The sequence below is a fragment of the Artemia sp. Qi Xiang Cuo genome, chromosome 8 (assembly GCF_049724085.1).
Source record: "Artemia sp. Qi Xiang Cuo chromosome 8, ASM4972408v1, whole genome shotgun sequence".
In the NCBI taxonomy this organism is placed as follows: domain Eukaryota; kingdom Metazoa; phylum Arthropoda; class Branchiopoda; order Anostraca; family Artemiidae; genus Artemia; species Artemia sp. Qi Xiang Cuo.
Window position 1 is genome coordinate 41,083,105 of NC_142801.1, and position 11,822 is coordinate 41,094,926.

Genomic DNA, 11,822 nt, shown 5'->3' on the forward strand with positions numbered 1-11,822 from the left:
ACTCAATAATATGATTTGGTAAAAACCTACCTATAATTTTTCTAGGATGAAAGTGAAAACATCATTTGATGCTTTTTGTATGCTTTTTTATAGCCTAATTCATATAAAATACCTTCAAGGCCCCTTTAAGGGCTCAAGATGCAATTTGCAACATAAGCAATTATTGTATTATAAAAGAGCATAAAAAGGCATCAAATGACATTTCCACTTTCATTCTAGCTAAATTATTGTGCCACCTGCAAATTTATCAAAATAACTTCCTGGGACATACTTTAGTCTGTAGATTTGTCCCTGAAAGTTTCATTTTCCTAACCTAATGCCTTTCCAAGATAGCAAAAAGTAGCTCATCTAGGATTTTATTTTTGCCTTCCCCGAAGTACATCTCAGCTTGTAAAATAAATGCTTTAGCCTATAGCAGAACCAATTTCCACAAGCAATCTCAATTTTCATCACCAATGTTCTTTTGCTTCAAATATTACACTTAGTTTTTTTAAAAAATTACCTAAAATTTTTTAAAAGTAAAAAAAATTAATACAATCCAAAGAATCACCAACACTCACAGAAAGATTGCTTATTCAAAAATAAATTTTATACACTATATCATGATTTAAAAGTTTAAATTTAATGCTTGTTAATGTCTAGATTTGATGTTTTTGCTACCGTCCAATCAACAAGATTTTACATTGTTTTCCGCCGATAAAATTAACCTAACTATTTTCAACGCTGGAAAAGAAAACAATGGACCTTTTTTCTGCTGTCAAAAGACAAAAATGTTGGCAATAACGCATTTGTGGTACTACTATATGGTTTGAAAAATATAAAACTTTATGGAAGTGATGAGGAGAATTAATGTTTGAAGGTGGGCACCAATACATATTGGACTCCTTCATTAATACAACAAGAGTGATCAGAGGGCTATCGGCCTATCTCCCACGCCCTTTTCGGCCAAAGGCATTGGATGAAATTTTAAACTCGCCATTAGTTAAGAACAGCCTAAAAGTTAAATAATTATTTATCTGGGGATGCCACAACTTTCAACAGAACTTGGGGCGACGCCTCTAAGTTATGCATGTTGCATGTGTCGGATATATCAGGTTTTATTATTGGGAAAGGGAGTATATTCGATCCAGGGTGTCCAAAAAGGGTTCGGATATTAAAATGAAACTCTTAGGATATGTTGATGTGGATGCCAAACAAAAGCAAAACCCACTATATACAGGATGGTCTTTACAAGGCATAGTAGGCATGTGCCCTATCCCTGTTTATGGCAGTTTTTGCACATTTCAAGTTTATTTTAATTATTTATTGTATTTTCTGTTTGCTTTGGGTTTTAGTTTCTGGCTTATGGTGATTTGTGCTTGTTTTACACTTTAATTACTATTTGACCTTATTTCAAATCATCTTTGCTTTAATGTAGCTCCTTACTTTTCGTTAAATTTTTTGGGAAAATGTGTTTTTTTATTCTTTAGAAAAACACACATGTTTTCAGAAACCAATTGGATATATAAGTGTTAAAAATAAAATACCATGAAGAATTGACCATATCGTTGAGATTTTGCAGCAGTACGAGAGATTTTACTGCTTTTTCCTTCGCATTAATAAAAGTTCATTAGCTGCGAATGGATTAAAACTCATTTTTTGAAAGATTAATTTAAAAATATTTTCCAAAAAACAAGTTTTCCAAAGAAAAGTATAGAGCTCCATTAAGCCAAGAATGAGCAGAAATAAAGTCAAATAATCTTCCAAGTGTAAAACTAACACAAATAACTATCAATAAATAAATGAAACTCAAAACGAACAGATATTACAATAAATGGCTGAGTCAAACTCAAAACGAGCAAAAATAAACGTCCGTAGGCCTGATAGCCCCCATCCCTTCTCAAGACCAGAACATGATTTGCACTATACTAAAAACAAAAAACAAACTCAATTCAATCATTTATTACCCACAACTACAAGAGAACAGGTAGTACAAGTGGAGCATACACACAATAATAATAAAAAAAGAAAAAAAGAGCCTCAACAAAACACTAGCAATTAATTTCTATTAAGAAAAAACTGTAAAAGACCATGGTCAGGGCCAATTTTACAAAATTGTAGAAAGCTTTTTGTGTAGGTCAACGAGCTTTTGAGTTACATCCGTAACATAGAATTATTTAACTAGATACCGATTTCTAGTTCATGGCGTCAGAGAAAGAAGAAATTTGCAAAATTTGAAGTATGTAACTTTAATCTTTTTAAATCCTTTAGCTTAAGAACAGAATGAACACCCGAAAAATAGAGTACAGAATAATCAGAAAAAGTCAAGAATAAGCGCCCAAGAGCTCTTCTGTTATATTTTCCACGGTTTGCTACAATTTTTGAATAACTGAACTGATTTTTTCTTACTGAATCAGCAACAATCTGTTGACGGAAAAGAGCTAGAGAATTAGAAACAGTAATACCAAGCCACCGAAAGGAAGAGACAGAAAGTACAGAAAATTCATTACGTACCAGAGGAGTAGACGAAGACAGACTATAAGATAAGGATTCACTCTTGTCAAGATTAAGGGATAGACCAGTATTCAGGAAAAACTGAAAAACTAAAGAAACTATCGCAGAAAGAGCAGATTTAGTACGACTAATCTACAGGATGTCATCAGCATAGGCAATATAAGAAATATCAGTAGAACCAGAAAGATAAATACCTGAGACGTTTTTCAGAACAATAGAAATACAAATTTTGAAAAGGGTTGGTGATAAAACACCCCCCTGCTTTATGCCTCGAAGTACTTTAATAGTTGATTCTGGAGAAGATTTCAGGCGGAGGTAAGAATTGGAATACCAAAACCGTAGAAGGTAAATAACCGAAAAATTAACACCAGACGAAGCCAAAGAAAAGAAAAGCTGGTTATGAATAACAGAGTCAAAAGCCTTTGAAAGATCAAGTGTACAGAGATACACGCTTTTACCCTTAGAAGAAAAAGAAAGTAGAATAGAAGAAAGGACACAATGATTATGCTGGCGCGCCACACCAGATCTGAAACCAAGTTGATTTTCACCAAAGAAAGAAATATTTTGAGTTGGGCTAGGTAAAAGAATATACTTGAAGACTTTGCTAATATTGCAAGAATAAGAAAATGGACGGTAAGAAGAGCAATCTGTTGGCGGTTTACCACTTTTTAAAATTGAAGTCGCGCTCACACACTAAAAGCTTTCCGGGACGGCAGAAGACGCCAAGCATATTTGAAACAAAAGCGCAAGATGTGACACAAGTTCAGCACATTGGGGAGTTAGATGCTATTTAGAGATACCATCAGCACCAATAGATTTAAACTTAAGATGTTTCAAAGCATCATAACTTCATAACGCGATATAGGCAGAACAAAGCGCTGACTTAAAAATCTAGGGACTATTTTAACAAACGCTTCGCCAAACTTTCTATGAACAGAATAATTCAAAATTGAGAATATCTTCAAATAATGTTCATGCCAAGAACTTGGTGGAATAGCATCACTACTCACATCAGATTACCGTGATGTGACCGATCAGCACTCACATCAGATGACCGTGATCAAATGACCGTGGATTGTCAGTTTAATTTATATATACTGTTAAAGTTTTGATAATTTCTTATTTATGAAAGTAAGCAAAGTGGAAATATTTATAACATATTTTGTTTTCAGTAAAGCGCAAATTACGTTTTGGTCTTGAGAAGGCATGGGGTTTATCAGCCCTATTCACGCTAGTTTTTACTCGATTTGAGTTTGACTCACCATTCTATTGTAATTTCTGTTTGTTTTGAGTTTCATTTATTTATTGATAGTGATTTGTGGTAGTTTTACGCTTGGAAGATTATTTGATTTTATTTCTGTTCATTCTTGGCTTAATGGAGCTCTTTATGTTTCTTTGAATAACTTGTTTTGTGGAAAAAAATTTTTAAATTAATTACTGTTCGTTTTTTATTGACATAGTATTTTTCATAAAAAATAATATTTTACATCTTTTCAGTTTGTTTCTATAAGAATCCATAGTACGGGTTGCTATTTGTATTTTGGAGAAAGTTTTTCAACGATTTTTAATCCTGACACAAACAGTATTTCTAATTTAGTTTTATAGCTTCTGAATTTGACCTGAAAAATAAAACTTAATATCATCCCCAAAGATTCTATCTATTCTCTTTGACAACCTGGATACGCTAACACTCTTTTTACTTGTATAAATTGTAAGAGCAGAAGTAGCAATAGGGTTATTCCCAAAAGTTTCAACTTAATACCCCTAGTTGTTCTCGACATATTGCCGAGGTGTCTTCTTATTGACAACTATAAACACAATGCCTTTTGATTTTTTTAAAGCAACATTTTGTTTTAAAGCATAATGGGTCAATTGCATAATTGTGGGGGGTTGACATGCCTAAAATCGCTAGGGACATGATTGCTGGAAAGTTTTACTCTGTTGAACAAGATGCTTATCTCAAAATTTTGACTGGATGGGTTTGGAAAATGTGGGCTTGAGAGAAGGGCTGCTTGCCCTAGAATCTCTTTTTACTTTTAAAAAGGGCACCATAAGTTTCAAAGATATTTCTAGCTGTTATAGAGTTGTGCTGCCTGTAGTATTGCTTATATGTTCTTTTGAAAACCTACATGCCTATAATTTTTTCGTTTAGTTGAAACTCCAAAATGTTCCCTAATAGTTCCATCTTAATACCTTTAGCGTCATTAGTTACAGTAACGGTAGTGGTAGTATTAAAATTATACATATAGTACCTTCTGGCTAGTTCAAAATCTCCCACTACTTACACTCAAAGGTTTAAATTGATGATATATTTAATGATGATAATTTAAATTGATGATAATTTAAATTGATCATATATGGTTTTGTCAACCTTTTGAGACTCCAAATGCTCATAGTTGTTTTGATTTAGTTCAACATCTGCCTAAATAGTCTTTTAAATAGCTATTAAGGTAAAAGCTTCACTTTAATAGCCTTTGCTTAAACAGTAGCAATAGTTGTAGCAGCAACAGTAGCAGTATGGACATAGCACCTGTGGTTTCTTCAGCATAACCTTCAACACACGCTGAAAGTTTTAGCTTAATACATACCATCAAACGGTCCTGACATATTTCTAATGCGTCCGCTTTTCAACCTGTGTGGGCATATATATAATGTGTTTCAAATTAGTTCCATACAGTTTCTATATATCCCTAATTTTTCACCTTAAATCCTTAGTTTTAATAACAGTAGAGTAGTAGTAGCAGTAAAATCAATTGTGGTAGCCTAAGCTTTAGTTGCAGCAGTAGTAACAATAGTAACAGTAGTATGAGTAGAGGTAGTAGCATTAGGACGCAAATGTTTTCTTTTGGTTAGTTCATCATCCCTCACAATAAGCCCTGTTAGTTTCAATTTCACACACCAAACTGTTCTTAAGATATTGCTGTTACACCCTTTTGACAACCTGCATACAGAGGGCGTGTTCTGATTCAGTTCATCTTCCCCGCTCAAAATTTCTTGAGAATTTCACCTTCATACCCTTAGGCATAGTTGAAACAGTAGTCACAGTAGTAGTATTGATATTACTAGTAATAGTATTGAATAGCGGTAGTACTACTAGCAGCAGTAGTATTAACCTATCGCCTCTTGGTCACTAGAACATTCCTCTTATCAAGTCCTGGAAGTTTCAACTTAATACATGTTGTCTCTGCTGTAGCATTGCGGATATGTCTTTTTGATAACCAGTACGTTTATACACTCCTCGAAACTTTCATCTCAATTCTGTTAGCCTTATTAACATTAGCAATAGAAGTAGTAGTAGTAGTAGTAGTAGTAAATGTAGCAGTAATAGTAGTTTTAGCTGAAGTGTGCACATATATCCTTTCAGTGACATGATCCTCCCCTTTAATTATTCTTTGAAAGTTCTAACTTAATACCCAAATCAATTCTTGAGATACGTTATTTCGACAATGTGTATGCACATAGTTTCTTTTGATTCAGTTCAAATTTCCCCTTAATACAGTAAATAGAGTAGTATGGTGGTAGTATTTGTAGCATGCAAATATTGTCTTTTTGATCATCTGCCTTATCATTTCCTGAATTTTCCAAATTAATATACTCAGTTATTCTTGTGCTGCACCCTTTTGACAATCCGTATACACATAGCATGTTTCGATTTAGTTCAACACTACCCTCAACATTCTCTGAAAGGCTCACGTGAATACCCTTCGTCTTCTTGGAAATTAAAGTTCAAACATGCATGCCTTTCTCAATAACATATTCTCTGTGTAAAGAATGAACGAATTGTCTAACTTACAGCTCTTGTCTTGAGGCCTGTGGGGAGGTTGACATCCCTATAGTCATAATTACTGGAACTTTCAACAATGCTGAACAAAATAGCTGTCTTAAAATTTCAATCGGATATGTTTTGGTGAATGATAGGCTTGGGGGGGGGGGGGCTGATTGCCCACCAGTCACTTTTGACTCTTAAAAAGGGCACTAAAACTTCCGAATTACAATGAAATGAGCTCTATCCGATCTAAAGTTTATAAGACTACCCGTTCCATAAAAATATTATATGCCACGGGCATAACTTATAACACTTGCCCGTGGGACCTGGGGGACTGTGTCCGCCCTAAAGAGATTGTTGTATAATTTTTTGACTATTGGTAACAAAATGGGTATCTCACAATTTCAATTGAATGGGTTTCTGGAAAAGAGGATGTCAGGAAGGGGGCTATCTGCTCTCCATCATTTTTTACTCTTAAAAGGGAACTAGAACTATACATTTCAAATCAAATGAGCCTCTTCTAAAGTTCACACGACCACCCTTCCATAAAAAACCTTATATGCCCCTGGGGCATAACTTACAACCCTTGCCCCTAGACTCTGGGGGATTCTGTCCTCCCCAAAGCTCTTATTCTATGATCTTTGGACTCTTTTTGAACAAATGGCTATCTTGACATTTTTATCGGATCATTTGTGGAAAATATGAAGTAGGGGGTTGGCTGCTGTCCTCGTTCGCTTTGACTCTTAAAAAGGAAATCTGAACATCTGATTTTCAATCCAATGAGCCCGCTCCTCAGTTTATACAACCACCCTCTACGTTAAAACCATATACCCCTCGGGGCATAACTTAAAACCCTTGCGCTGAGGGCTGTGTGCGTGAAGGAGGGGGGGGGGTTGTCATCCTCAAAGACATAATTTCTAGACCTTTCAGTTACGCTGAACAAAATAGCTATCTCAAAATTTAGATTTAACGTGTTTTGGGAATTGATGGGCTTGGGTGGGGGGCTTGTTGCCCTCGAATCACTTTTGACTATTTAAAAAGGTCCTTTCAATTTCCAATCGAATGAGCCTTTTCTGAAGTTTTTACGACAACAAATGGCTATCTCAAAATATCTATCAGATGCATTTCGGGAAAATACGAGGACAGGGGGGTGGAGGTATCTGCCCTCCGATCACTTTGAATCTTAAAAAGAGTACTAGAACTTCTGATTACCAATTCAAGGAGCCCCTTCAGAAGTTTATATGATCATCCTTACTATAAAAACCTTATATGCCCCCATGGCATAACTTACAACCGTTGCCCTGAGCTATGGGGGGGGGGGGCGGAGGTTTTCATCCTCAAAGACATAATTTCTGGACCTTATTAACTACGCTGAACAAAATGGCTATATAAAAAATTTTGATTGGATGTGTTTGGGGAAATGCTGGTTGTGGACAGGGGCGGATCCAGGATTTTTTTAGAGGGGGTGGGGTGGTGTGCAAAATTGGTTGATCCGATAAACTTACGTTAGAAGCCAGTTTATTTAACGCAAACTTGCGTTAGTTAAGTAAATTACACTACTTTAGACGACGTTAGGGGAACGCGCGCCCCCTTTTGCCCCCCTGGATCCGCCACTGGGCGTGGGAGGGGGATTAGTTGCCCTCCAATCATTTTTGACTATTAAAAAGGGGCACAAGCCCCTTGAATTTCCAATTGACTAACCATTCTTCGCAGTTTCTACGACAACAGATGGCCATCTCAAAATTTCTATCCGATGCATTTTGGGAAAATACGAGGTGTGATATGACTCTGAATCTTATAAAACATACTGGAACTTCTGATTACCAATCCAATGAGCCCCCTCCGAAGTTTATACGACCACCCTTTCTATAAAAAGTTTATATGCCCCTAGGGCATAACTTACAATACTTGACCTAAGGGTTGTGGGGGGAGGGGGATTGACATTCTCAAAGACGTAATTTCCGGACCTTTTAACTACGCTGAGCAAAATTGCTATCTCAAAATTTCGTTTGGATGTGTTTGGGGAATTGGTGGGTGTGGGAGGGGGGTTAGTTGCCCTCCGATCATTTTCGAGTATTAAAAGTGGGACTACCACCTTCAATTTCCAGTCGAAGCCTTTTTTGAAGTTTTACGACAACAAATGACCATCTCAATATTTCCATCAGATACATTTCGGGAAAATACGAGCTGTGGAAGGGGGGTAATTCCACCCTCCGATCACTCTGAATTTTATAAAGGGCAATAGAACTTCTGATTACCAATCCAATGAGCATCCTCCGAATTTTATACTATCATCCTTTCTATATAAACCTTATATGCCCCCAGGGCATAACTTACAACCCTTGCCCTGAGGGCTCTAGCGGGGGGGGGGGGGTTGTCATCCTCAAATATCTAATTTCCAGAACTTTCAACTAAGTTGAACAAAATGGCTATTTCAAAATTTTTATTGGATGTGTTTAGGGGAATCGTGGGCCTGAGAGGGAGGCTAGTTGCCCTCCAATCACTTTTTACTATTGAAAAGAGCACTAGCCCTTCCAATTTTTAATCAAATGAGTAACTTTCGAAATTTTTACGACAACTCCTTCGAGACGAAGTGCCCTCAAAAAAAAAACTATTACGCTGCCTATGATAATTACAAAGGTAGTTACGATTTACTTATACTTGCTTCATGTTTACGATTTTCAAAGAATTCTTGTTTGGTTTTTCATCAAATTCAATGCGTTGTTTGAATTGTGTTTTTCCACAAATCGCATTTTGTTGGAACTAAGGCAATAATATGACGACTGTTTTCGAAAACATGTCTAGATTCTTTCAGTAGCATTCGATCTAATCGAAATCTGATATCAGTTGAAATTTTCCCAGTATTTCTTCTTGTTAACACTATGGTGGAATCGTCAATTTTCGGAAAGGTATATTTGAAAACATTTAGCATGAGCTAAATTACAAATGGCTTTGTGCGATAACATTAACCTAAAACTTAAAAAGAGTAACACGAAATGTCAACTCGACCGCTATTGGATAGGAAAATTAAAATGGTGGAATTTAAAAAATGCTTCTGAATTCTAAACTATGCCAATCCTTGCGAATTGTGATTTGGCAAACGCAATTTAATGCTATTTTCAACTTCAAAATTTTCAAGAAACCCTATAAGACTTTTTATTAGACCAAATAGAAATAGATCAGATCAGAACTAGGTTATTTTGACAAAGTTTCCTGATGAGAATATTAATAAAATCGTCAAAGGTCTTTTTTGAAAGTGTCATGCGTCTGAACACAGCACAAGATAATTTCTCTTAATAATAAACTTTTCCACCAATTTTCAAATACCTTTAAAATTTACTTTTTGAGAAGAACCTTTTTACTTGCAGAAGAATAAATTTAAAAATTTACTTTTGAGAAGAATAATTCGTAGTGCTCTGAAATTTAATTAATTTAATTTTTTGGAGAAAAATTTGTTGTGCTCTGAAATTGTAAAAAGTATCAGCATGTCTATAACTATATAATACAAGTAATTTTCTTCAAAATACCACAAATTTTTAAAATAGTATTCAATTGATTTCAATAAATATCTATTGGTGCTTCCTTGCTCAATTTTTCAAATATATGTGATTCGTCACAATATTTGTGATTCTATGAAGTCTTTTATTTGTTTTTACATCGGTTTTAATCTCTCTTGGAGATGCCACAGATATATTGTGGCAATAAGAAATGCCTATGGCTTTTGTCTGACTTGGTGCTTGAAGAATTTGTTTTACCTTCAAGGGTATTATCTTTATTATACCATGATTTGATTCACCCTTATGTTTCACTTGCGGGCATTCTATGGTCAAGCAATTTTTAAAGTAATTTTAAATGGGCTCAGATCCTTCAGAACGAAGCAATATTTCTTACTAGAGGTTGAAGAAAAGGGACAAATAGCACTTGAACTTGCTTGAACAAATTAGAAGTGGTAAATTTAGGACAGTCACGTAATTTCTAGCTAGGAATTTTTGCTTACCAATGTTACGAGTCCAAAGTCCTAAGTTGTTGTTGTTACTGCTTAGATAATAGGTCTCTTTGTAATTTAACAACTTTCATATTGATGATTTTTTGTCTAACATACAAATGGAACTAGGTTCTGCTTTTCTTTTAGATTTTCACCGCCTCATTTTGGAGCTCCATTCCAGTGAACATTCGTTTGGTGGAGCATATTTGGTTGTTTAAAAGTAAACTGAAGAGATATTTACTGAGAAAAGCTCGTAGCTTTAATTTTATCGTCATTAATATATTTTTATTAATGTTATTCTATTATTTTAACAATTCTAGAAGGGTTGATAAGAAATTGTTAACAGTTTGTGTTTGGGTTATTTTATACAAACGTTGTTTTAGTTATGTTGCTAATACATTTTTGTTCTTTTTTGTACCTGTTAAGAAAAGTAATTACCTTAAAAATTACCTTAAATCACAGCTTGGAGTGAAATAAGGACTTTCGATCCTGTTGAATCACTCCTTATGATGACTGTTGTAGTTGGTTAAGTTCTGGTGGAAGATTCTGGTGCTTCCCAGTCAAACTTCCACGGTGTATCTTTCCACTCAGCATCCAGATGGCGTTTGAAAGCATCTGTTGATTCAGCAGCAACAGTGTCCTTCTTGAGGTTGTTCCAGAGGTTCTCGATCCGATCCGAGAAGAAATTGCATCTTGCTATTATTTAGAGTTTACTACCAAAAGATAAAATGAACCAAAAGATAACCCTGAGTCTTATAGGCCCATAATGATTACACCTGTGATGGGGAAAATAATGGAGAAAATGATTTATCACAGACTCCTCTGGTTTGTTGAAAAAAATAATATGATCCCACACACTCAAACTGGATTCAGGAAATACCACTCCTCAACAGATGCTTTCATATTGCTAACAAATGCAATAAACGAATCTTTCTCAAAAAATAATATCCTAGTGGCAGCTTTCCTAGATTTTGAAGGGGCATATGACAATGTGAACCACCAAATCCTTTTAAATAAACTTGCAAACCTTGGAGTACCCCCTAAGCTAGTATCTTTTTATTAAATCCTTCATAGAAGTGCGAAGTTTCATTGTTTTTGTTGGTTCAGCCTCTTCAGCCCAAAAGACAATATCCAAAGGCTTACCTCAGGGAGCAGTCCTCAGTTGCCTCCTATTTGCCCTATATCTCTGGGACATGAACCTACCCCACACAAATCTACAATATGCTGATGATCTGGTGCTATGGTCATCTGACAACACCTTACAGATAGCACAGTCAAATCTGCAAAAGTCACTTTTCCAGTTTGAAAAATTCTCTCAACATTCAGATTTACCCATTGCACCCACCAAGTCAAAAATAATCCAATTTCACCGGAAGCGAAACCATGTTAATGCAAAACTAACTCCAAATAAAACAACTATTCCAGAAGATAATAATATTAATTACCTAGGTCTCATGCTTGACCAAAAACTTAATTTCCACCTCCACATTTCAAACACAATAAAAAAATGCTATAGAAAACAAATATACTAAAAAGACTTCTTTCCACACCCTGGGGCTGTAAGGAGAAAACCTTACT

General features: G+C 35.3%; 1 protein-coding gene across 2 annotated transcripts in view; it reads right to left on the reverse strand.

Annotated features, from left to right (window-relative positions):
• Positions 1–626, reverse strand: part of Elp5 (Elongator complex protein 5) — a 51,849-nt gene extending 51,223 nt beyond the window's left edge. Inside the window, exon 1 of one of the 2 annotated variants that reach the window (XM_089092966.1) lies at positions 503–556. The gene's annotated coding sequence lies outside the window, so the exon portion shown is untranslated. The other variant, XM_089092965.1, reaches the window with a different exon arrangement.
• Positions 627–11,822: the final 11,196 nt, after the last annotated feature.